Source organism: Cryptomeria japonica, chromosome 10, assembly GCF_030272615.1.
Source record: "Cryptomeria japonica chromosome 10, Sugi_1.0, whole genome shotgun sequence".
NCBI lineage: Eukaryota > Viridiplantae > Streptophyta > Pinopsida > Cupressales > Cupressaceae > Cryptomeria > Cryptomeria japonica.
The window spans coordinates 756,888,643-756,893,606 of NC_081414.1; positions in this window are offsets into that span (position 1 = coordinate 756,888,643).

A 4,964-nucleotide genomic window follows, 5' to 3' on the forward strand; every position below is an offset into this window, starting at 1 on the left:
TATCAGTACAAGTCAATTTAAGTAATTCTAACTAAAAATTAATTTTAGTCAAACATATGGTCTATATAGGTTCATTGTAGCTAAGTTATGTATGGGCCATAACTTTCCCAATTGGAAATGTCTACTAAATGTATATTTTATACTACTTTAGGTCTAATTACAAAAAAAATATAAAAAAAATCGATGTTTCAACAACTCCTACTCTTATAAATAACATTTTTTTTTAATTGTAAAATTACCCTTTTATAGATCTATAAGTGAATTTTCTAAAATATACATATTTTAATATTTTAATTAGTTTTTTATATTTTATATTTTATTTTTATTGAAAGTAGGTCATCGACACTAAAATAGAAGGTTGATTATCTTGTTAAGGAAAAATACTAAAATTTATTAAAAAAAATTGAAAAAAATATGATGCAGTAGAGAAAAAAATCTCTGTCAAGATGATATAATTATTTTTTAATTTGGATAAATAATTAAGAAAAATGGTGGTGAGAATTGTAAAGAGTTATATTTCAGCACACGCAACTTTTCAAATTTATTGAAAAATATATATCTATAAAAAATAGTAAAAAGTATATCCATGCATTAAAGTTTCAAGTTATCAATATACAAAAAAAAAATCAAGAAAAAAAGGTAAAAGTTACTAAATAAAGTGTGGTGGCTTGTATAACTTCAAGTTCAACATTTTTTCAGCAACTAAATTATAGTGTTTACTTTATTAAAAACTACATTCAAATATTTTTTTTATTTTTTGTTAATATTACAAACATAAAATAGACATAAGAATATAAATTTTATTAGTTTACATCATTCCAAAATTCAAAACATATACTTCACTTTCTATTGATTTAATTTAAAAAGTCGAATCAACTTTGACCATTTCCTCTATAAAAGTGTGACAGCTTTGTACTTTTACCCAAACACTTCTCAATTTTAATAACTTTGTTGGGAGCTTTATCTCTCATAGCAACATCAGTAGTTTCTCCACTAAGGAGTGCACTACGGTCTTTTGTATGAGATGTGGCTACATGCTCTTCATTGTGGAATAAGGGTGTTCCCTTCTCAACGAATTCCCCAAAATACGTTTGGGTATTTAAACAATAAGGGAATCGATGTTTATGGTGATAAGAGGATAAAGTATCATACGCACCTAATAACTCCTTCAAGGACTCTTTTGAAGGGAAAAGATCCAAGGGGATTTCATTAAGTGACATAGTGTTATCAATAAGTTCCAGATGAGAAAGCTTAAGAGAAAGAGGGTCTTCTCAAATCATGTTAATAGTTAACCATGGTTTTGTCTTTCGGCATGTATGGCGATATCCTAGTCTAGTGTTGTGGTGACAAGGTTCGAGTTCCAAAGGAATTTGAGTATCTTGTTTATTAGGTCCACAACCTTTTCCACCATAGCCAAGTTGTGATACGAGCTTATATCCAAGACCATAAATGTCCTATAATTCCTTAAATGAATGAGATTTCATGTAGAAAAGATGGTCAACATGATAAGTATCACCTGAATTTATGGACGCATAGTCATCTTTTGTAGCCGAAGTGAATAAAGTTTTTGGAAAACTCAGATGGAAAGGGTCAACCTTATATTCCCCAACATGAGACTCGGTGAAATTTAAATATTCCCAGCCATCACCCAAGCATGCGTTCATCTTTCATGGAGAAGATGATTTAACCAGAGAAGACTTAATAGAAGTAGACTTTAGTATTTGTACCTTGGGGAGATCTGCCTTCGGGGAGTCTTCTTTTAAAGAATCCTGCTCTATAGAAGATTTCTCCTTCACAAAATCTTGTGTTCTAGGGACTTCCTCCTCTCGTTCTTCATGTTTAGGGGACAACATAGAGCTAGAAGTCATCATAGAAGAGGACAAAATAGGCACATAATATTAAAAAGATGGTGCAACTAAGGCTTGACCTACTACTGCTATCTTACATAGACACATAGGCTTAAGGTCGGCCTTGATTGTGACAACTTGTTTATTTGCTACAAACTTGATAGATTCATGAAGTGTAGATGATATTGCTCCCAAAGCATGAAGTCATGGTCTGCTCAAAAGGAGGTTATAAGACAAAGGACCCGACATCACATGTACAAGGGTTGGGATAGTAGTAGGTCAAACCTTCAAGGATAATATGATGGTCCCTACAATAGTTTTTTTGTTGTTGTCGAATCCTCAAATAAACAAAGAAGAGGTTGCCAAAGAGTTTGGATCCACCTTGATTTTTGGTAACAAATCCAGGCCACAAACATTAAGTGCAGAACCTGTATCAACTAATGTTTGTCTAACACCAACACCATTCACATGAACAATTATCATTAAAGCATATGCCAAATTTCTTACTTTTAGAGGTGGAAATGTGTAGGGATAGAAAGTAATATTCAACAAATCCGCACGAATATAATCCATCAATGCATTGACATCCGCTGGTCTTGCAAAAGAAGGTAGCAAATAATTTTGCAAGGCTTCCTACAAAATACCTTGATACAATGGAGCAGTTTGAAGCAAATCCCATAGTGAAATCTTAGTAGGAGTAACCTTAAGTTTCTTAATAAGATCATAATAACTAGTTCACTTATCTATCGGTGAAGGTGCTTTAGGATGACTAGGTTGAGAAGGTGATAAAGAAACTTGTGATTGATCAAGATTTTTGTTATTGCTTCGAGTATTATATGTGTGAGAAATGGTATTGTAAGATGATTGTTTCGATTGCATAAACCTAGTATATAAGTCAAAATTTTCTCCTCTAAAAGGTTTTCCATTAATGGTCCTAACTTTCTTAGGAAAAGGACTTGTTGTAGTTACATGAAAGTAGGGTCTCTTAGGCCTTTGCAGAGCCATAGAGACAACAATAAAATTCATGGATTTCTCATCTTCAAATGAGGATGTTGTGGAGGATGAATTTCTTTCTACATCTCTTTTCAAAAGAAGTTCTTCTAAGAAGTCATCTAAAACTTCATCCAACATATCGAAATCATCTTTAGAAAATGATTTGTCGAAAGTATCAAACTCTAAGAAAAAAAGATCCAACATTAGACATTCACTTCGATTTCACTAAAATGTATAAAAGGAGGTTTGTCACCTCCAAGATGATGAATCTTAGAGGAAAAATCAATACACTGCTATCTCACTCAAATTGGTGTTAGGGTGAGCCAGGGGATAACGAAACTAAATGCTTATGCAAGAGTGGAAATAATTAAAAAATTCAAAGTATAGAAATAATGAAATATGAGAATCTGAATTAACAGAATGATGTGAAACTCAAAAAAAATTATACCATAGGATTAGGAAGGTCTTCGGTTTCGGATGCTAGCGCATTGCGCAAATGACAACATGGCACACTGTCCTCTACATGACCAAAAGATATGAAATTGTCCTAATAATTAGCAGTGGTCTCTCCCCACCACACAAAACCTATTCATCACTTACACACACAAAGACAGGAGAAAATGTTGGGGTTGTATAGGGGCCTACCATAGTCAAACCCCCATTTAGATGTTTCCACCACCACTGACAGCTAGATGGATAGATTGGAATAAATGATAATTGGTAAAAATGCAAATAGAAACTATACTCCTCTTAATGTAAGAAAACCCCTATTGCAAATAGATAAAATGATAGATTAGTAAGTTAAATGGACCTAGATAATAGATCCATTCAAAGATACAAAAGATATATTGCATGCAATGATAAAATAGAGATAAATGTAAAGAGAAGACAAGGTGTGCAATCAAACTCCCATTTTCGAGATGCGAGCGTGATGAAGCTTGAGATATGTGCTTGTTGGTAAGATAGTTAGAAGATAATTGTAAGATCGTTGTAGATTGATATTGTTGGTAGAGCATTCATGAGAGCATCAAGAGATCAATGAGAAACAAGAGAGCGAAGAGAAGAAAATGAGAGTGTAGAACCCTTCTAAGTGAGCAAAGAGGAGTTTTTAATCTTGAAAAAAGGAGTGGAGAGTCATTATGGCTAAAAGTGAGCCAAAAGACATGCGTCGACAAGCGTCCAAGTCACTGAAGGATTCGATATTTTGTGGACTTATCAGGATGTTAGCATGGTCCATAGACGTCAGCGTATGTCCTACCAAAGATAAGCCCAAATGGGGTTTTAGGGAAAATGGAGGCACTTTGTCTTCGAGACTCATGATGCCAAAATTATAAAATTTTGATCATGAATTCGCCATTAATGCATCGAGCGCCATGCATAAGTGTCATAAATGCACTAAGTGCAATTTAGGACACTACAAGAGGAAGTTCCTAGATGAATAAAAATATGAGAATACCTATTTTGCATTCATTCCTAGGAAATGCAATAGAAAGGATGTCAAGAACACTTGCACATAAGGAGCTGAAATTTCATAGAATGAGTTTGCAAAGTTGCTTGAAGTATAACAATAAATTGTGCTAGAGAATGTTTTAAAATGATTACCACTAGTTCAGGATATCATCCATCACATAGACCTCATACTGAGCTTGAGTTTTCCTAACAAAGTAGCAAACTAGATGACATTGGTAGAAAATGTAGAGCTAAGTAGACAAGTCCATTAATTGCTAAAGAAGGGATTAATCCAAAAGATTCTAAGCCCATGTGTAGTACTTGTCCTCTTAGCAACAAAGAAATATGGAGAATGGATAATGTGTTCTAACTCAAGGGATATCAACAAGACCACAATTAAGTATTGGTTTCTTTTCTAAATAAAGGATGGAATAATGGATTGTTTGAGTAGAGAAAGGAACTTCAACAAGATTGAGCTAAAGAAAAAATATCATGAGATCAAAATCTAGGTAGGATATGAATGGAAGAGTAAATTCAAAACTAATGAAGGATTGCATGAGTGGTTGGTCATGCCTTTTGGACTCACTAACACACCAAGAACATTCATGTAGTTAATGAACAAATTATTGAAGAAGTTCCTAGGTAATTTTATCATCATTTACCTAGAAGACATTG